This window comes from Chenopodium quinoa, unplaced genomic scaffold (assembly GCF_001683475.1).
Source record: "Chenopodium quinoa cultivar QQ74 unplaced genomic scaffold, ASM168347v1, whole genome shotgun sequence".
Taxonomy (NCBI): Eukaryota; Viridiplantae; Streptophyta; class Magnoliopsida; order Caryophyllales; family Amaranthaceae; genus Chenopodium; species Chenopodium quinoa.
The window spans coordinates 1237544-1260352 of record NW_018743327.1 but is presented as its reverse complement, the minus strand read 5'-3'; the positions used below and the strand labels follow the sequence as shown (position 1 = coordinate 1260352).

At 40.9% G+C, this 22809-nt stretch overlaps 1 long non-coding RNA gene across 2 annotated transcripts; it reads left to right on the top strand.

The window, feature by feature from the left end:
- The first annotated feature begins 11366 nt into the window (after nt 1-11366).
- On the top strand, nt 11367-14375 carry LOC110737373. 2 transcript variants are annotated; one of them, XR_002514378.1, is made up of 4 exons: nt 11367-11607; nt 11726-11832; nt 13027-13092; nt 14028-14375. It is a non-coding gene; the product is annotated as an uncharacterized LOC110737373 (long non-coding RNA). The 2 variants fall into 2 exon arrangements; XR_002514377.1 differs by having other exon boundaries at nt 11367-11832.
- Nucleotides 14376-22809: the final 8434 nt, after the last annotated feature.

The window sequence follows — 22809 nt, the reverse complement described above, 5'->3', positions numbered from 1 at the left end:
CCACTACAGAGAAAGAGTTCCTAGCCAATGTTCATGCATTTGAGAAATTTTGGGACTACCTCATTGGTTCCAAAACTATTGTTTATACCGACCATGTAGCCATCAAGTACCTAATTTCGAAGAAGGAATCCAAACCACGCCTCCTCCGATGGGTCCTCTCTTTACAACAATTTCATGTGGAGATCCGGGACAAGAAGGGAGCCGAGAATGTGGTTGCGGATCACCTTTCGCGCATGGAGAGGGAGCAACAAGAAGATGATGGGCTGCCCATTTGTGATGAGTTGAAGGATGATGTTTCATACCTCCTCAAGGAGAAGATTCTACCATGGTTTGCGGATATGGTAAACTACTTGGCTTGTGAGGAGTTTCCCCCCGATTACTCCAAGAACCAACGGAAGAAGATTAGGAGAGATGCAAGGCATTACATATGGGATGATCCAATTTTGTTCAAGAGAGGTGTAGATGGTCTCCTAAGAAGGTGCGTTCCGGAGGAAGAAGTTCATAGTGTGCTGAAAATGTGCCACTCCGACCCTTGCGGAGGTCACATGGGGGCTAATAAAACAGCCCAAAAGGTTTTGCAATGTGGGTTATGGTGGCCCCATATCTTTAGGGACGCGTGGGCATTTGTGAAGACTTGCGATGCTTGCCAACGGAGTGGAAACATTTCCAAGAAGAATGAAATGCCTCAAAAACCCATACTTGAACTTGAGATCTTTGATGTGTGGGGCATTGACTTCATGGGACCCTTCCCTTCCTCCCGTGGGAACCAATACATACTTGTGGCTGTGGATTACGTGTCTAAGTGGGTGGAAGCAATTGCCTCCCCTACAAATGATCACAAGGTGGTGGTGAAACTTTTCAAGAAGATTATATTTCCAAGGTTTGGGGTTCCTAGGGCGGTTATAAGTGACAACGGGTCACACTTTGTGCATGGGATCTTTCAAAGGATGCTTTGAAAGAATGGAGTACATCAAAGGTTCGGGACAACCTATCACCCTCAATCTAGTGGGCAAGCGAAAGTCTCCAATCGACAGATAAAGTCCATCCTTGAGAAGACAGTGGCGAAGAATAGGAAAGATTGGTCCGATAAGCTTGATGATGCACTTTGGGCATACCGGACTGCTTTCAAGACCCCAATAGGCACCACCCCATACCGCTTGGTCTACGGGAAAGCATGTCACCTCCCGGTCGAACTAGAGCACCGCGCTCAATGGGCTATCAAGAAAATAAATTTTGATCTAGCAAGCGCGGGAGAGCAACGGATGTTGGACCTTCATGAATTGGAGGAGCTTCGGATGGACGCATATGACAATGCGAACCTATACAAGTCCCGATCTAAGGAGTTCCATGACCGGAAGATAGAGCGGAAGGTGTTCAATGTTGGTGACAAAGTCCTCTTATATAACTCTAGGATGAAGCTCTTCCCCGATAAGTTGATGTCAAGATGGAGGGGTCCATTCACTGTCAAAGATGTTTTCCCTTCCGGTGCGGTTGAGCTTTATGATTCTAGTGGGTTGCAATCCTTCGTGGTTAATGGGCAAAGGTTGAAGACATACTATGAGGGGGCCCATGTTGGTGTGATAGATGTGTTCAAATGCGGTCACAAGAGTTAAATGGGACCACGTCAAGCTATCGACGTTAAACTTAGCGCTTCCGGGAGGCAACCCGATTTTTCTTGCTTTTACTAGAGTAGTTTCGTTTGTTTTGTTTTGTAGTTGGTTTAGCTCCTAATTTGTGTGAGTTTTGTGTGCTCTTGTGTGTTTTTGTGCAGGTAGAAGATTGGTTAGAAGTCGGAATGAAGAGAGTGATGCGTGCCTTGAAGGAAAAGAACACCTGCAGACTGCAGCAGACAGCACGGCCGTGCCATCATACATCACGGCCGTGCTAGAATCCAGCACGGCCGTGCCAAAATCTGCACGGCCGTGCCAAAATCTGCACGGCCGTGCCAAACCTCAAAACCATCCAAAAGACCACTGACATTCTAGCACGGCCGTGCCATTTTCAGCACGGTCGTGTCAAGTAATAGCACGGCCGTGCTAATTCTAGCACGGCCGTGCCATCTGAAATTCAATTTCGCAAAAAGCCTGCCAAGCCAACACGGCCGTGCCAAACCCCAGCACGGCCGTGCCAGTTTTAGCACGGCCGTGCAGCGCGGGTTCCGGATAGTTTTTCGTGTTTTTAAACACAATTTCACTCAAACTCTCTCATTATTCCCCAACTCTCTAACACTCTTTCCTACCCTTTTTTCTCTCTAAACTACCCAAACCCCCAACCTCCTCCCCCAATTCCTCAAATCAAACCCTAATTCCCCATATTCTTCTTTCAAGATTTCGGCATCCTCCTTGCATTGGAGCATTTTTCAAGTGATTGGACGCAAAATTCGGCCTTCTTTGAGCTCGCCACAACTCCACTTCGTGGAGTCCTCGGTGAATTCGTTCTTAAACTCATTGATTTTCGCAATTTTTGTCCAATTTCATTAGTTTTATTGAATATTTGTTGTTGAATTGTGCTTTATCGTTGCAAGTTTGGGTGAGCTAGTAGTGTTAGGGTAGTACATTGCATGCTAGGATAGTTTCTTGCTTGTTAATTGGTATATTGTGCTTAATTTCTTGAATCAAACATGCCTAGAACAAAGACATCGACTAGGAGGCCGGGTCGGGACGATGCATCCTCATCCATGGTTCCACCCACGGTGGACACCATGGGTATTGTTTTTAATAACCCGTCCTTTTTGGACAAATTTGTAGGATTATCCCGCCGGCCGATCCGGCCTACCAAGTTCTACGACCCTTTAGCCGCTCGGGCTCTAGGGATCGAAAGCGACATGGTTCAACTATTTTCATTTACCAACTTTGATTCTTTCTTTACCATGCATGCTCTCACTTACAAGAGGCTTACCCTCGAATTTTTGTCTTCTTTGTACGTGCATCGGGATGAGAATAACTCACCCCGGTACTTGTCCTTTCAACTAATGAACTCGGGCACCATTCAAATGTCGGTGGCCCAAGTTAATGCCGCCTTTGGGTGGACATCCGACCTGAAATATGGTCCTAAGGATGGCCACTCAAAGCACTACAACTCCGGGTTGTTTTGGCGGCAAATCACGGGGAAGATGGATAGAGATCCCCGTAGGGATAAGGCGACTTCCATCGTCAATCCCGCCTTTCGGTTGTCCCACAGGACCTTCTCCTCTACTATCTTTGCTAGAGGAGATAGTTCGGGTGTAGTCTCTATTAGGGAGTTACAGTTTATTTGGCACCTCACCCGTGGGGACGGGCGTCTAGACATGGGAGCGTGGTTACTAGACCACCTCGACGGTGTAGCCCGGGGTAGGGGTGATATTACTATCGGTGGCATGATCACCATTCTTGCGCAATATAATGGGATTGATTTTTCTGACTTGCAGGCTATCCCAGGCACTACGAGGCTTGATATGCGCACCTTGAGAGCCATGCAGTGGCTTGAGGGGACATCCCAGCCGGATTGCTATTTGTGGCTCGTAGCAGGCAAGCCATACGCCTACTTGCCCGATCCGGAGAGGACGGTGGTTTACAACAAGGACAACTGGATCTTCGACCCCGACTTCGCCTGGCACGAGGACGGAGGCACGGAGTATGTAGACCGCAGTCCCCAGCCTCACCAGGGGGATGAGCAGGCCCACGGGGGCCAAGGAGGTGATGATGCTGATGATGATGATGATGACGAGGAGGGTGGCCCGGATGCGGCCCAGCAGATCCCGACGCAAGACTTCACTTGGCTCCGCCAAGGAATGGAAGATTTGAGGCTCGAGGTAACGGATTTGCGCCGGTCGAACGAGGATATGACCTCCGCCTTCAGAGACCTGAAGAGGAGTGTTGATGATATGGCCTCCCGTTTCCCTTATGGCCCGGGCGGGCCTAGATCGTGATCCCTTTCCCTTTCCCTTTAGTTACCTCCCTCTCCTTACTATTGTAAGTCCTTGATGTATAAACATTGAGGACAATGTTTGATTCTAGCTTGGGGGGTCTTACTTGTATTTAGGGATTTGGATTTTTTTTTTCTTTTGGTATTATTAAAAAAAAAAAAAAAAAAAGATTTACTGCTTTCCTAGACTAACCTTAACTTGTTTGCTAGTTTGTCTTTCCTTTTTGCAGATTGGGAACATTCGAGACGCGGCATGAGTTTGAAGAACGATGCTATGGCCGTTAATTGGAGCTCCTGGGAAGCAAATTTGGTGAGATCTTTTTCTTTTTTTTGTGTGCTTAGGATAGTTTAGTTTAGTAAGAAGTTGAATGGTTCGAGGATGTTTGATCGGTTCTAAGGAAACTGGGATCATTGATGTTGATATCATTCGATCACTTGTTTGTCGATTGGGATTTTATGTGATTTTTATGCCTCGTTATGTGCCTTTCAACTTATTCGTTATGTGCCTCGTTATGTGATTTTATGGGATTTTATGTGATTTTATGTGATTCGAAATGTGAATGAATGTGTATGGAATGTCTATTTCCACTTAAGCCAATGATGAATACACAGTTCGAGTCTATTGTTGATCAATGTAGACGAGTCTAGGCGAAGGGTAGAAATAGAACACTTTTGTCATGTGAAACTCTATGCCTTTGGGCTGTGGTAAGATGGAGTCGCTTCCCGGTTGTGGATTTGACCCCCTTGATTGGTAGTTGCTTTATTTGTTAGATCCCGTGAGGTTTATTTGTTCTAGCCTTCATCATTCTTGTTGAGTGGCATATTTGGATCCTTGATTATGCATTTTTCGATATTTGTGTTGACTAGTAGCTCCCGAGACCGACTTGACACTTTTAAGGGAGGAAGAGGGCACCTTTTTCATTTTTCTTATTTTGTTCCTTTTGTTTTGTTACAAATTGATTTTCTTTTTACATCATCTTACTTGCTAACCATGTTGAGCTTTAATTCCATTCTTGGTTAACCGTGTTACAAACCCGATGGCCAATGTTTTACCAACCCTCAGTTGTGAAGCGTTTACTTAGATAGGCTTGTTGAGCTTATTGTTTACTAATCAAGAAATAAAGTTTGATAGTTGGTTTGAGCAGGTGTGAAAGTGAGCCTAATTGTAAATATGTAATGCGAAAGTCATTTTGCCATCAATAAAAAAGAGAAAAAAAAGAGAAAAAGGAATTTAAAAAAAAAAAAAAAGAAGAAGAGAAAAGCCGTCCGAATTGTGAAAAAGGCAAGGACACATAAATAAAGTTTTGAAGTTTGAAGGAGGTCATTTGAGTGTGTATTATATGGATAATTTGGGATGTGTAAGAATGTGAATCAATGAGATTGTGGAAAGTGAATTACATCTTTTGAATTATTGTTTTTGAGAATTGTGATTCTTGCGCTTCATTTAGGAATTAACCCCACTTTTTAAATTGTTTTCACCTACCTTACCCATTGCCAATACATTACAACCCTTTAAGACCCTTAGAATTTAGAGGTGTTCGGTTCTCAACGGTGGAGGGAGATACCTTTCAACCCTATGGAAAGATTACGCGTAATCGAGATGTCGGGATACCTTTGTTATTTCCTCAAAACATCACTTTTTCCGGTTCCTTCGAGGAATCACGAGGGGCCAATTAGGGTGGTGATTTGAAGCGAAAGGGGAGGACGTGGCCGGTTTGGTTGGGTTTAGAGGGAAGCATGATTTCTTTGTTCTCTATGCTTGGTTTAGGTCTTGTTCGCATTTGATCAACGATATCTTGGATTGTGTGTCTCGTTGCTTGTTTGAGTGAGTTTTCATTCCGTGCATGGTTGTTCTAAGTAGGATCTATTGATTTCATTACGTGCTTAATTTGATTTGTTCGCAATGGCATAGTTTATTTGATCTTGTGTGTGTTTCCCTTGGTTTTTCCTCGAGGACTAGCAAAAGTGTAGCTTGGGGGGTTTTGACAAGCGCACTTTAGGACGCGCTTTAGAGCATATTTTAGGATGATTTTGGATGTATTTGGGGCCGTTTTGGCCGATTATTACCTTGTTATGCTTACGTTCCCCATATTACGTGCTTCACGGGTTTTCGGTTTGTTTTTGATGTGTTTTCAGGTAATATCAACCGAGTTTAATCGGATCCCGAGCCCTTGATGCGTAACCGAGCTAGCCTTGACCGAAGTCCGAGGAGTTAAGGAAGTTCAAGTGCCGTGCATTGATTACATAGCACAGGCAGCACGGCCGTGTTACCATAGGCACACCCATGCTGTCCTATAAGCAAGCAACCCCAGGCAAGGCAGCACGGCCGTGCAAGCCGATAGCACGGCCGTGTCAGTATCCACGCACCAGCACGGTCGTGCAGGCCATTAGCACGGTCGTGCCAGATGTTTCCCGTGCCCGTGTCAGCTTCAGTATGAGCCCCGTGCTAGAGCATATTCAGCACGGCCGTGTCATTTTTAGCACGGCCGTTCCAGGAAGCTGCACGGTCGTTCCATATATAGCACGACCGTGCCAAATTGAAGAAGAAATCCGGTTTACCTACTGACAAGCTAGCACGGCCGTGCCAAATACAGCTCGGCCGTGCTGATCCAGGGTTAACTGCGCGCTTGACTTCTCCAAATTAGAAGACGAATATAAGGCCCGACTTTAAGAGGATTTGACAGACGGTTTTTAGAGATAGTTTTTGAGAGCCTTTGTAGAGAGTTATTGGAGAACGTTCTTAGTATTAGAGATTCATTAGTTTTCTAGAGATACTTCTAGCGATTTTAGTTTTCTTGGATTGATTTGAAGCAAGATTTGTGAAGAATCTTTGTGTTATTCATTGACGACGGATATCAAAGTTCTGAACTTTTCCATTGATTCGCATCAATACAATTGGTATTATTCGTTCTTGTTTATTAATCAAGCTTTATTATTCCTTAATCAGAATTCATGTTTATATCTATTATGCTTTTGGAATTCATTATTGCTTTGATTATGAATATGTGTGAATAGTCTCCTAGCTAGGGTTTCGGGATGAAACCCGGCCTAGGTAATCTATGTAATTGAGGATTGATTTTGATAAACGGATTGTGATTAAATTGATTATATGCGATTGCATGTTAATTCATTATAATAGGAGTAGCTAACCTAGAATCTTGAATTTGATTGCATGATGTCCTTGATTTGAACAAGAGATTGTGAATTGAGTATTTCATTATTGAATGTGGTTTGATTATGTATCGAGTAATGTTAAGTGCATGAGAAATCCAAGCTTAGTATTGCCCGTTGTCTTCCTATCACATGATATTGATCAGACATATAGTCTTTGCATATCCCGTTTGTCTCTGTGATTCCTTGTTGCGTAGTTACCGATGGTTTGGCGAATTCCCGTTCTCCCTAGTGTCTTAGTTTATTGATTTATTCCATCTTATTAGTAGTATTTTAGAACACCATTTTCCATTGATTTCGAACTAGCTTAGGTTTAAGATTGATTTGCAATTACTCTCGTTCCTCGTGGACCGAACCTTTATTTGCCATTGTACTTGGTTATAGGGTGTTCGTATAAGTATTGTTTGATTGAGAGTTAGATTGTAGCGACCGATTTAACCCTCGTCACCAAAGTCAGCTTTTGAAGTAGAGGGTTTCTTGGTGAAGTTCCTTGACTTGTTGTTTCGGTTGAACATTCTTTTGAACCTTCTCACCAGCATAGCAGCCTCTTCTTCATCGACTTCAGAGTCTTCTTGATCTCCAGCTTTGAGATCCAAGCCTTTTCCTTGGTTTCCTTCACTGTTGCTTGTTCCTAGGTGCAGCTCATGGGTTATGAGGGAACCAGCAAGTTGCTCAATATTGAACTTTGTGAAGTCCTTTGTTTCTTGTAAGGCTGTTACCTTGGCTCTCCATCTCTCATCTTGGGGGAGGCTTCTTAGAACTTTTCTGACCTGCTCATCAATAGGGATTTGCTTTCCAAGAGAAACAAGCTCATTAGTAATGTTAGTAAATCTAGTTAACATTTCCTGAATTGATTCTTTTGGTTGCATTTCAAACCGTTCATATTTTGACATAAGCAAGTCAATATTAGAGCGTTTCACTTCGTTAGTTCCTTCATGAGTGACTTGAAGTAAATCCCAAATGTCTTTAGCATTTTTACAACCCATAACACGGTTGTGTTCATTGGGTCCAAGTCCACAATGAAGTAATTTAACAGCAAGTGCATTAATTTCCATTTTCTCAAAATCTTCCTTATCAAATTCAGACATGGGTTTAGGTACTACCTCATTTTCACCAGTGGTTTTGGTAATTTCGAAATCACCAACTTCGATCACTCTCCAAACCTGGTAGTTGTCGGCTTTGATAAAAATCTCCATCCTGTTCTTCCAATAGGTGTAGAATTTTCCATTGAACATAGGAGGACGCTGCGTAGTGTAACCTTCTTCCAGTTTCTCGTGATTGTTCATCTTGATTCCAGGAACTTAACTCGTCAGGGTTTCCTGATTTCTTCGAGGAACCTGCTCTGATACCAATTGTTGACTCGAATGAACAATACAAGAGGGGGGGGAGGGGTGAATTGTATTGATGAGGAACTAGGGTAATTTTTTGCGGAATTCTTAAAGAAACTTAAACAAAACTTTAAAGTGCAAGAGAGATTTTACGTGGGAAACTTCTTGGCCCTAATCAAGAAGAAAAACCACGACCACAAGGGATTTTAATCACAACTCTTAATAATAATAGGGCAAACAACCTATTACAAATTAAGACTTCTAAACTCAAGTTCCTCTAAGAACTTAAGTTTCCCCTCAACTGATCCCTCAATCAGTTGAGCTCTCAAATCTCCCTCTTTCTCCTTGCTTTACTCAAAGCATTTTCACACTCTAGAGTTTACCCAAACTCTACCCCAATACAACTCAAGATTAAAACTTCTAAGATGCTAAGTACAAAGACACTCAAGGACTTAAGTGGATTTTTGACTCTTTTAGAAAAGCTAAGAATCGTAATGCTCAAGTGTACTTTTCAAAACAGAAAACTAATCCTATTTATACAGGAGGAAAGCAGTTGAAAACCTTACGTTTGCCGTAGCTCCCACTATACCACAACTTCCATGAAATAAGGAAGTGCAGTTCGTGGATGCTTGGGCAGCAAGCTGAAGCATACAATAAGGAAGTGATTCCTTTATTTTCTCAACCTCCTTTACCAAGTAAAAGCCGTTTTAAAAATAGTTTTACCAATTCAGATTTTCCAAAATATTAGGATAAAATCAGAACATAAATGTTTTTTAATAAATAAGATATTTTTACTTAAAAGATATTTTTCTGAAATAAAATTAAATCTTGTTAAAGAAAGGAAAAATAAAATCTTTATAAACTGAAATTCAATCCACTTAAATCCTATCAATTAACAATGTACTTAACATATATACAAGAAGCCTAAAATAAATAATAAAGATACAATAGACTCCTTGGAACACAGTGAAGCCTCGACTCTGAAGCTTCAGTTCCTCACTCAAGGAACTTGGCTTCTGATTGTCTTCTATGCTCATCCATAGCTCATCCTTAGACCTTGTTCCATGCTCCGTTCTGATTCTAGAACTTCGTTGCATATAAGAACCTGTCAAGTACATCAAAGCTAATAGACAAAAGTTAAAGCCCTTATGGGTTTGCTTAGGTTCCTTGAGTCATCATCAAAACTTAAGATCAACACTTACCCTAGTCCATTCGACTTCATCGAGTTTACTCTCTAATGCAATGCTTAGAGATGGAATTTCTAGTTCGATAGGTTGTACGTCATCCATTCCATATACCAAGGAAAGTGGTGTATTTCCTGTTGATATGCGAATTGATGTGCGGTAACCCCACAATGCGAAGTGAATTTTATTAGGCTAATCCTTATAATTTTCCGTCATTTTCTCGATGATAGTCTTTAAATTTTTATTAGCTGCCTCAACTGCTCCATTTGCTTGAGGTTTGTAAGGGGAATAATGATGATGTTGAATGCCATATTTTTGTAACAATTCTTCACATTCGGCTTGAAAGTGAGTTCCATTGTCACTTATCATTTCATGTGGGACTCCATATCGACAAATAATATTTCTCTCAATAAAGAGTGCTACATGTTTTGCAGTGAGTTTAGCGTATGATTGCGCTTCAACCCACTTTGTGAAGTAATCAATTGCTACTAGTATATACTCGCGACCTCCTGTTCCTGGGGGAGTGATTTTGTCGATGATGTCAATTCCCCATGTAGAAAATGGCCATGGCGATGTGTAGGTGTAGAGTAAGGATGGAGGAACATGTTGTAAATTGGCATAGATTTGGCACTTAGGGCATCTTTTTACATATTGATGGCAATCCCTATTCATTGTAGTCCAATAATATCCTTCTCGCATTATCTTTTAAACTAACATTTTTCCATTTATATGAGTGCCACAGATTCCTTTGTGGACTATCCTCATTGCTCTTTGTGCATCCTTTTTTCCTACACATAAGAGAACTCGACCCTTAGGTACCCTTTTATGTAGTTCATTGTCTATGAGTACATATTGGGAAGCCAAGAGTCTAATGCTCATTTTGCTCTTTTGTCAGCGTGGGGAGGGCATTCTCCTTTGGTGACATAATTGAGTATATCCGTGTACCACGGTTCTTCTTCTTCTTTTTCGTCTTGGACTACTTCGTCGTCTTCTATAGCCTGGATGTATGCTGGTTTGTGCCTTTTCTCTATAGTTAGAGGCATTTGCTCGATTTCCGTAGGAATCCTAACCATTGAGGCTAGTCTTTCCAAGGCATCATCAAATTGATTTTCTTCCCTAGGTAGATATGTGTATTCTACCTTCTCTAACTGATCGGTAAGAGTTTCCAGATAGGTTTGGTAAGGGGCTAGACTTTCGCTCCTTACTTTCCACCTTTTAGATATTTGATTGATAATCAAAGAAGAGTCTCCGAATATCCTTAACTTTTTTACTCCCAATGCCAAAGCTGTTTCAAGGCCTACCACGTATGCTTCATATTCAGCAGCATTGTTGGTAACGTCGAAATCAAGCTTTATGGAGATTGGAACATGCTCTTCTTTAGGTGATACTAGTAATACTCCAACGCCACATCCCTTTTAGTTCGAGGCTCCGTCGAAGAACAAGGTCCAAGTATCATCTTCAGTGACCATTAAGTCTTCATCTGAAAATTCATTGTCTTGTATTGGCGTCGAGTCTTCTATTCACTAGTACAAAATTGGGCTTAAGTAACACCCATTGGTAACACTTTAAAAAATTTAGGATTATTTGATTTTTACGTAACACTTTTGTAACATTGTCGTATTAAGTAACATATTTTGTAACACATTAATATTATGTAACACTTTACGGTAACACTTTTATATTAGGTATACTTAGTTGTAACACTTAATTTATGCTCAATCCTTTTTAATTTATTAAATATTTTTTTTCTTCTAATCTCATTGTAGAAAAAAATGAGCGGTACCCTTTATTTTTCATTTTTTTGAACATCTTATTCTAATCTATCTCCTCCTCTCATTCTTGCTCAAATACCCATTCTCTCTCTGAATGAGTTTAGATTATACAATCAATGGAGTCGCCTTCATTATTAACAGCGTCATCCCCTGAATCAATCATCATCATCGATAAATACCATCATCTGAATCACAAGCAACATCATCAAATGAATCGAGAGTTCGAGAGCGAAGGAATAATAGCATACGGTACTACTACGGTGCTCATTACTTCATTATATCTTTGGTTATACAGTTCATCTATTCGTTGTTGCCTTGCGAAATTCATCACAAAAAATCAGTATTTTTCGTTCAATTTGTCATCTAGGGTTTCATTCGTCACAAATTCGCCATCTGGGGTTTCAATTGTCACAAAATCACAAATCCAGTTGAATTATTCATCTCTAATTTCATCTAATTTGCGCTTCCAATCAGGTATTCTGTTAATTTTGGTGGATTTTCAACGTTTTTGGTTATGTTATCATTAATTTTCATGTGAATTATATTATTACAATCTAGTTTATAGGGTTTATATTGTTGGTTGGATTCTATTTAACTAATTAAAATTGAAATTTACATCTATTGTTATTCACGATTTTATGCATTTTGTTTTTGTATATTAATGAACTTTTCTTGTTTAAACGATATTATATGTATCTTAATATTGATCTTAAATTTTATTGATTTTCCTATAAAGAATCAAATATTCATTAAGAATGATGTGAAGTTGTTAATTTTAACAGAAATAGTTGATTTAATTCCTAAATATATGTGAACTAGATCGATGAATTTAGCAGTCTTGGCGAGGCAGCAGCTGCAAGATTAAATCCCCACCCTAGCTATAGCTAGCATTTTAATGAAGTAGAACTAGGGAAGAGGTGAATCAGATTCTAGCCAACATTGGTGTTTCAGATTGGTATTCTTATCAATGTGCCTACTATTTGAAATTACTTTTACAATCTTCTACAGATGTGATAACATAATTTTCTTGTACTTGTTAGAAATATATATTCTGATAAAGTACGAACAAATTTCAATAAGACTTTTCCAGATTTTAAACTATAGGAATGTCTTGGTGGTAGTGGCCTTTCTCTTCCAGAATTCCATGGACTCATAAAGAAACTTTAAGTTACTGAGAGGAAGATATCACAGGGAAAAGTATACAGATAAAATATCACAATACTAGCTACTACACACCTTACAAACATGATTAGAAATTTTGGCCATATATTAAGAAAGTAATAAAACAATGCAATTTAATAATAAGCTAAAAAGTGTCACCTGATTGTGTAATGCCCAACGGCTTACTCTCTAGCATTTGACTTTCTTTCATCCTTCAGGTTTGGCCACTAAGGTTGTACTCATTCAGATCATCTCCTTTCTTACCTACATTGATAGGAAACAATTACCATTTTCTAGCATGTTCATTTAACTGCCGAGGGGCAATCTGAACTATTATATAAGTGCTTTTTTTCTTTTTCTTTTTTTTTCTATTTGAACTTGTTATGTTATGATTTTTGTAAGTTAGTGGTTAAGTGTAGTGTAACAAAATTTACTCTGACCTCTATTTTGCAAGTCAAATTTTCAAGGTCTCATATTTTATATAGTGACAAAGTTTACATTTGGCAGTTTTGAGCTGAGTGGTTTTAAGGTGCTTGGGCAGCAGGCGACTTGTGCCGGCTTCAATTCACTAAGGTAAATTTCTACCATTGGCACAATTTCAATGCACTTTTATCTTTGCATTGCGTGATTATAGCTTATCAAACTTTAGTATTGGCAAGAATAAAACCATCAGGCCGGGATGTACGTAGTCTAGAAGCTTTTTATATATCTGTTGAGTTTAGAATTGCGTGATAACCCCCTACTTTATTGATCTGATGGTAATGAGAGTTTATAATCTTGGTTTGCTCAAGTCTTTATTTGTCTGATGGTAATGACAATTCACAATTGTTGTTTTGCTCAGTTATATCAGAATAAGATTGCTTTGTGTTACCCTTTTTTTTGTTTTTTTTTTTTGTGTTACCTGATATGTATTTGTCTTTCTAAGTGGTTGAGACCATATTTAATTATATAAACCTTTCTGCCTTTGTAAATTTTATAAGTTGGTTCAGTACTCTTGGATAACCTGATACCTGAATTTGGGCCTGCTTCTCATGTTATAAAAGATGTGAATACTCTGAAGCTACATTTTGACACTTTAGATCAGATCAAGACCTTGTGTATCTTAATATATGTGCACTATTCATCTGTTGGGTAAATTATAGAATTTGATGGTACTTCCTTGCGTAAATTTGATGAGCCCATGAATTATGGACTATGCTTTGAAATATGGATAATGCTGAATGATTGATGATATCTGATCATCTTTGTAATCAAAGTGGCACTTGCTGGATCAGGGATGATGTTGATTGATGAGAGCATTTCTATCATATTTTATATATCTATATATCTGTATGTATGTGTAGGACAGTAGGAGAGTTCTTTAAGATGGAAAATTGTTGCTGCAATCAAAGAAAGACATCTGCTGCTGATACTATAAAAAAAATACTACCAACATAATGAGTGTCATATGGCATTATGATGTCCTTTAACAATGAATTAATTAGATATTTTGCTCCTGTACTCTGCAGAATCTGGAGAAAATCAGGGGGAAGGAAGTGCTAGCTGCAAACACAGAAGAAATTGTTCGTGTAGAGTCTAGTTCAGTTGTTCAATCCCAGTTTGTGGACACGAAAATGGTCTCTTATCCCAGAATAGCTGTTGAAACTCAGAAAAATAGATTTTCCACTGTGATAAGTGCCGCACTTGCAACTACGGCTGCAGTTAGCACAAGTACTCCCAATGTTTTTTCTAGCTAGCTAGCTGCTGCTATGTGCTATTGTTACTATTGTTTGCTGCAACTGCGCTGACTGTTTTTTAGAGATTAAAGGTCTAAAAGAGACTGAAGTTCACTTTCTTTTTATTTTGATTATTAGATTGTTTAGCGAATAAAAAAATTGGTGTTTATGGATGTTTTTTGTAAGAACTATGAAATTAATTATTTCAATTCAAATTATTGACTATTACATGTGTTAATTTCAAATTTTTTTTGTTGCTGTACATATTAAAGTTATTTTAATAATAATAATAATAATAATAATAATAATAATAATCATATAATAATAATAAAAAAAAAAAAACTCTCGTTAGGGCGATTAGGGCTGGGCGTAGGGGGGGTTTCCGGCGGCTTTTAGTCCTTTAATATCAGGCGGCGGTGCTCGGTGTCGGCGCCTTCAGGTCAGGCTTTTTTCCGGCGGTTTCCTCGGTTCTTTTGGGGCGAAATTCAGGCTGTTTCGGGCTTCATTGTTTGGGCAATTTCAGGGCAATTCGAGGGCAGTTTATGGGCGAAATTCAAGCTCGTTCCACGTTCATTTTCAGGCTGGTTCTGCGATCATTAACCAGGCGTTTGTAGGTCCGGCGAGGGCTTCTCTTTTCCGGCGATTACAACCGTTTTTCAGGCAGTATTTAAGTGGTTCGCGGCATCTGTTTTCAGGACTTTTTTATGGTCTGATTTTGGGTTGATCAGGTGCAGTTTTTAGGCGGTTTCATAGGGTTGTTTTGCTGCAGTACCTCTAGCGGTTGCCGGGCAGTTTCTGTTGGCTGTTTTCAGGTGGTTTCGGAGTAGTTTCCGGGCTGTTTCAGTTGCGTTCTTGTGTGTTCTTCTTGGCTGCAGTTGCTAGGCGGTTTCTAGTGCTTCTTGGGTGCAGTTTTTGGTTAGTTTTTGGTGCAGTTTGCGTTGTGCTGTATTGCGGTTCTCTTGTGGCAAGTTGTGGTGGATGTTATGCCTCCTAGTGTTCTCTTTCATTGCCCGTTCGTGGGTCTTAATGGGTGTCAAGATGGCAGGGGTAATGGGCTCACTAAAACTTCTTTGATCACTCATCTCCGTGACCGTCATTGTTGTGCGGATGCGCGGGATATGACCCGATGCTCTCTTGCTTCTAATCTGGCTATTTTCTTAGAGGCGGAGTCAACTTTTCGGCGTATGGGCATTTGGCTTTGTGGGGAGTGTTTCAAGACTCATACTTTTCGTACGAAGTGTCGACATTGTCGTGGTTCGGATGATATTGTGGACCCATCTGATTTGGGGGATGGTGTTGTTCGGTTTGTTCTTTATGGTTTTCCTAAACCTCAAGGTCTTTCTTCGGAGGTATCTGATCTTGTTTCTAGTGCGCCTCGTCAGCCTCTTTTGGCGTTCGGTGTTGCTCTCCTGGATAGTTTGCTATCTAAGCGGTTCCGTTCGGTGAAATCTATTCCTCCAAAGTGTCGCTTGGGTTTTTCTCGGGTTCTCAAAGGAGCGCTTGATAAGGTGATTTGCAAGCCCGATGACGTCTCTTGTTGGGTTCAACTACTTGTGTTGCCTCTTTGTGTTCTTAAAACTTTTACCCCGAGGAGTAGTCGTGAGTGTTCTTCGGGTGTCCGGCGGCGGCGGCAGGAAGAGAGTATCACCGCTGCTATTCGTTCTTGGTGTGAGCCTGGTGGTTCTGTGCATCTTGTGCGAGATACGTTGGCAGATGTGTCTCCTCCTTTGTTGGAAGCTGATGATGAGCATGATTTGTCTGAGCGAAATATTAAGCAATGTAAGAGAAAGATTTGTGACGGACATTACACTGCTGCGGTTCGGGTTCTTTCGTCTTCTGGTCTTGCCCCTTACAATGATGCTACTCTTGCTGATTTACAAGCTAAGCACCCTTCCTTTCCGGCCCCTATCTTACCGGATATCCCCGTTGATCAGCCCCTTATTGCTACATCTGCTGTTGTTTTGGATCAAATTAGGGGTTTTCCGCGTGGTACGTCATGCGGTAGAGACGACTTGCGTGCTCAGCACCTTCTGGATTGCTTGAGTGGTGCTGCGGTTGCTATTTCAGATGAGTTGGTGGGCTCTATTACGCAGGTGGTTAATCTCTTTCTCGCAGGAAATTGTCCTGCTGAGTTGGGGGAGTATATTGCTAGTGCTCCTCTCACGCCACTTGTTAAGCCTGGTGGTGGTATTCGTCCTATTGCTGTGGGTACTGTTTGGCGGCGTCTGGTTTCAAAGGTTGGGGCTGCTTTAGTTGGTCCGCGTATGGGGAACTATTTAGGAGGTCTTCAGTTTGGTGTTGGGGTGCCGGCGGGTGGCGAGGCTATTCTTCATGCTGTTAATCGTTTGGTTGAGGCTCGAGGTGGTGATGTTAGCCTCTCTATGTTGCTGGTGGATTTTCGGAATGCCTTTAATTTGGTTGATCGTACGGCTTTACTGCGTGAGGTTCGTCTCCGTTGTCCAGCTCTTTCGCGTTGGGTTGAATTCTGTTACTCTACTCCAGCCAGGCTCTATTATGGGGAGCATACCTTAAGGTCATGTCAGGGTGTGCAGCAGGGTGATCCACTTGGCCCTTTGCTTTTTGCTTTGGTGCTCCATCCGTTGGTTTGTCAAATTAGGGATTCTTTTGACTTATGTTTGCAGGCTTGGTATTTGGATGATGGCACTATTATTGGTGACACCTTGGTGGTAGGGAAGGTTATGGAGTTGATTTTGGTGGAGGGACCTCATCTTGGTCTCCATGTTAACGTTGAGAAAACGGAAGTTTTCTGGCCCACAGAGGACCCTCGTAGCCGTCTGGCCGGTGTCTTTCCTCCAGATATTGCTCGTCCTGCTCATGGTGTTAAGTTGCTTGGGGGTCCTGTCAGTGCGGATGCCTCTTTCTGTGGTGAGCTTGTTTCGCAGAGGGTGTTGAAGACCATTGTGCTCATGGATGCTGTTGCTAAGCTTGAGGATCCCCAATGTGAGTTATTACTTCTTCGTGCGTGTACTGGAGTTTCAAAACTCTACTTTTCTATGCGCACTTGTCCTCCTCGTCTTTTTTAAGCGGCCCAGATTTCTTTTGATGTGGCCCTTCGAGGTTCTGTGGAGCGCATTGTAACTGCTTCGGGGCCAGGTTTTGGTGATTGGCAATGGCGCCTTGCCACCTTACCTTTTTCTTATGGAGGACTGGGTGTCTATTCAGCGGGTGATGTTCGACACTATGCTTTCCTTGCGTCGCGTTTGCAGTCTTCTGGTCTACAGGCTTCGCTCCTTCGCAATTCTGGTATTGTTGGTCCAGGTCCGGCCTTCGACGACGCTCTTAGTCTTTTTAATAGGACTGTGGAGACTGACCTTTTGCGTTACCCTGGTGAGATCGCTGCCCCCAAACTCATGAAGAAATTAGCAGATATATATTTCACGAAGGTCACTGCATCTGCAGAATCCACTTTCTCCTTGTCTCCGCGTCAGGTTTCCTTATGGAAGTCCCAGCAGGGGGATTACTCTTCTGCCTGGTTGCGAGCGGTCTCGATATCAGGTCTGGGTCAGACTATGAATGGTAAGACTTACCGTTGTGTTCTTTGCTACCGGTTGGGTGTTCCCTTGTTCTCCGTATCGGCACCTTGTTTTGCTTGCTCAAGAGTTTTTGATGGGGATATTTATGGGGATCATGCAGTGTCTTGTGCTGGGATGGTGGGTATTAAACATCGGCATAACGTTGTTCGTGATACCCTTGTTGATATTTGTTTCCGCTCTGGGATTTCTGCAAGGAAGGAGGTCAACGTTGGGTTAACTGGAGGGAACGACGGGGCTCTTCGGCCAGCAGATGTGTTGCTTAACTCCTGGGATAGAGGCCTAGATGTATGTGTTGACTTGACGGGGTCTTCTCCATTGACTCAATCTGGGTTGTCTGACTTCGTTCCTGGTCGTGTTATGTCGGTTGCGGCTCAGCGGAAGCGAGACAAGTATGGGGCGCGTTGCAGGCTATTGGCTATGGTTTTCTTCCTTTCTCCTTTTCTTCATTGGGGGAATTAGAGAAGGATGTCGTTGCGTTGCTGAAGTGGGTTCAGGCGTTCGCTAGGACTCAGGATATTGGAGCTCGTGCGGCTGCTCACATCTTTAACAGGATTGGGTTCGCTATAGCTAGAGGGGTGGGGGCCCAGATTGTATCTCGGCTCCCCACTAATTTCTTGTAAATCTTTTGACTTTGTAGGTTTTTGTTATTTAATAATAATAATAATAATAATAATAATAATAATAATAATAATAATAATAATAATAATAACAATAATAATAATAATAATAATAATAATAATAATAATAATAATAAATGTTACCTATTCATTAATATAGTGTTACATTAGTTTGCAAAAAGTGATACATAATGTCAAATAAAGTGCTATTAAATGTCAAAAGAAGATCGAAAAATGTTACCTAATAATGAACATAGTGTTACATTAGTTTGACAAAGTGATACATAATGTTGAAAAAGTGATACTATATGATTGAAAAATGTTACTAAAGATAAGTAAGTGTTACTTAAGAAATAAGAAGTAACACTTTAAAAATGATACAAATGATATAATAAGTGATACATAAGAGGGTTTATGGTAACACTTCTGAAAGTGTTACCATACGTTACTCAAAGTGTTACATAAGACCTTAGGTAACATGAGCGGAAGTATCACCCAATAAACTGTTACCTATTGTCTATAGTAACACTTTTAACACTTTATGTAACACTTTTTGGGTGTTACTTGAGGTTAGTTTTGTACTAGTGATTGGAAAGTCTGCTAGAAAGTCTAACACCACAGATCCTTTGATAGCTTTTTGCGGCATAAACCTTACATCGAACTGGGCTAAATTGACTATCCATCTTGATATGCGTCCATTGAGTGTAGATTTCTCGAATAGATACTTGAGTGGATCTAATCAGGAGACTACAAAGACAATATGCACTAGCATGTAATGTCTTAACTTGGTTGTGGCCCACACCAAGGCGAGGCACAACTTCTCAAGTGGTGTGTAGCGTGCTTCGTGTTCGAGCATCTTTTTGCTTAGATAGTAGATTACGTTTTCTTTGCCTTCTACTTCTTGTGCTAGCATATCTCCCACTGTCTCTTTCATAACCGTCAAATATAACCTAAGAGGTATTCCGGGAAGTGCTGGTGCTAATACGGGAGGATTTGCGAGATAGGCTTTGATCTTTTCAAAGGCTTTTTGACACTCGTCATCCCATATTACTGGTACATTCTTCTTAAGATTTTTGAAGATTGATTCACATATTGTCGTCAATTTTTATATGAACCTACTTATGTATTGCAACCGGCCAATAAATCCTCGAATCTGTTTCTCGGTTTTAGGCGGTGGCATTGACATGATTGCTTTGATTTTGGTTGGGTCTATCTCTATTCCTCTAGAGCTTATGACATAACCCAAAAGCTTGCCTGAGGTGACTCCAATAGCACACTTAGATGGATTCAACCTCATATTATATTTTCTTAGCCTTTTGAAAAATTTCCTTAAGGCTACTTGATGGCCTGGACGGTCTTTTGGTTTTACAATCATGTCGTCGACATATACTTCGACTTCTTTATGCATCATGTCATAGAGTAAGGCAGTTGCTGCATGTTGGTAAGTTGCACCCGCGTTTTTCAACCCGAATGGCATTACCGTGTAGCAGTAAGTGCCCCATGGTGTTATGAAAGTTGTTTTCTCCATGTCTTCTTCTGCCATGAGAATCTTATTATAAGCTGCGTACCCATCCATGAATGAGAGAAGCGCATGATTTGCCGTGTTATCTACTAGAAAATCGATGTGTGGTAAAGGGAAGTCGTCCTTTGGACTTGCCTTATTTAGATCTCGATAGTCGACACACATTCTTACCCTTCCATCTTTTTTCGGAACTAGGACGACGTTGGCGACCCATTTGGGGTATTTGGATACCTTGATGAAACCTGCAATTATTTGTTTTTGGACTTCCTCTTTTATTTTAAGAGCTACGTCGGGTTTCATTCGACGTAACTTTTGTTTTACGGGTTTCATTCCTGGAATTAGTGGTATAGTGTGTTGAGATATTTCTCTATTAATGCCTGGCATATCTTCGTATGACCAAGAGAATACATCGATAAATTCTTTAAGTAAGTTAATTAAATCGGTTCTTTCTTGTTCATTAAGTGTTAATCCAATTTTAACTTCTCTTTTATTGGTTGAATCATTTGAGATATCAACTGTTTCAGTTTCTTCAATTACCGGTATTTCTTTTCGAGTGTTTCCATTGTTTTAATAGTTTATGTCTTTTTCATTGTTAGTTAAGCAATGCTCGTTATCTTGGGTTAGAGAAGAACACAAGAAATAAGGAGAAGAAGAAATATTATTATACTCTGAGATCATTACATCAAAGAGTGATATGTCCTCAGGGACTTGATCACTAACTATTCTAGGAGAAGAAATAGGAGGGGAAGGTGCTACTACTAAAGACCTAAAAGACTCTATAGGGAGAAACTCCGACTCAGACTCAGACGACTCTTCAAACATTGGTCCTTGCCCTGTCGTGATGGATATTTTTCTTCCACTTGAAGTAGTCACCTTGATAGTCTTGCGCCACCCTTGTAGTGATCCTTCAGCTGGAGTGATTAGCTTCGAGGGATCGAAGCTTTCGCTTTGTAAGATTGTTTGAATGAGCGAGGAGTTATCTTCTCTGTAAGTTGGCTCATTCTTTTCTCGCCCAAATAGTAATCCCATGACGTTAAAGTCAAAGCATGGGGGTGCTTTCTCCTTATGGACAGGGCCTTATGCCGTATGCCGTTTACAAGAAAATCTCAAATCTCGGTTGCCTTATGCCGTTTACAACAAATGGCTTGGGAAATTCATGGCATGGATAGTCCTCTCCTTCTTTTATAAATTGACCATTAAGTGTAAGAGGGTACTGATCCATTGGGATTTCTTTCTTTTAAGTGCGAGCGTCTCTACGTGCCTTTGATTTTTCCTGGGCTCGCTTGAGATCTTTCCGAGTCGGTTCGAAACCAAGTCCGAAAGTGTCTAACTTAGGGAGGCTAGGTGACTCCAGCGATTTTGCTATTCCTTTCTTCTTTCCTTGGGTCATCCCAGGAAAATGTCCTTGTTTCTTTAGAATAGCATTTTTAATCATGTTGGAATGGGGGTCATAGCAAAGAGGGGTCCTTTCATCCTCCTAGATTAAGGAGACTTCTTCGTTAAAGCCCCATAAGTATTCATCATCCTCTTCGTGCTCCACATTAATGATTGGATTTTCTATAGACTTGATCCTCATAGGCGAAGCATCGATGGTGATAGGAATTCCCCCAACTATAGCTTTTACTTGTTGGTGGAGAGATGAGGGGACGACCTTTAGGTCATGAAGCCAAGGGCGCCCCAACAGTAAATTGAACGAAACTTTAATGTCTAGAACTTGGAAAGTAGTAGCATGTTCTATTGCTCCCGCTGTTACATTCAGAGTAATTTTACCAAGAGCCTGACGATGAGTGTTGTCGTAGCCCCTTATTCCTTGTGTAGACGGAGTTAAATCTTTATCCCTTATGCCTAGCATCCTCGCAGTTCTAAGTGGACAGACATTGATGGCTGATCCATTGTCTACAAGAGTCATAGGGACATTCATTCTCTTGCAAACTACTGTGAGGTTTAATGCCTTGTAATGTTTGTCACCTTCTGGAGGTAAATCCTTGTCACAAAAGGTGATCAAATTAATTGGACTAGGAAGATCACTTGTGAGGAAGTTGGCTAACCCCTCGGGAGTAGTGTCAGAATCTATCCCTATTTTGTCCAAGGCATTCATTACAGCCAACCTATGCTCTCGAGATGTTGCCAAAAGTTTCCATACATTCATCTCAACTTTTGTATTCTTAAACTGCTTAACGATATCATTGTCTTCAATGATAGGTATGGGAACTTGTTGTGTGGTCGGCATAGGTTGTGTTAAAACGGGAGGTTGCATTCTCCCGGATCTTGTGAGGACGTTTATCGATGAATCTTCTTCAGCCCAAAAGTCATCCATGGCGTATGACACAGAAGGTGGAGATCCTACTATGTCTTTTAAGTAGACGTCTTCTACATCACTGTCCCAAACTCCATTAATGGTTGCATTGTTTTCTTGTGGAACTTGGACTAGTTTCTTTTCATCAATCATTTTCTGAACTAAATCCTTGAATTTGAAACAGTTTTTCATAGTGTGACCTCCTGATTGATGATACTGACAGTAATATCTATCAGTCCTTTTCAATGATTCGAATGGTCTTGGTTCGAGAGGTTTGATCTCGCCACTCTCAGAGATCATTTCGAACATTTGTGCATATGGGATCCCAATTGGAGTGTAGATTCTGTTACTCTTCTTGGGTTTTTCAGTGACTTGTAAAGGAAAACGTTTTGCCTCATAAGTTGTTCTCATGGGTGTGAATTCTCTCTTAGGTTCATCTTTCGGGAGTGGAACCTCGTCATATTTCTTTTGAAGTTCCTTTATAGCTTTGAGAGTTTCACGTAGCAAACGCGACCCTTCCATCATAGACAGTGTGAGCGATTGTATGTCTTCTTTACTTGTCGGTTCTGGAAGGCTATGCATGGCG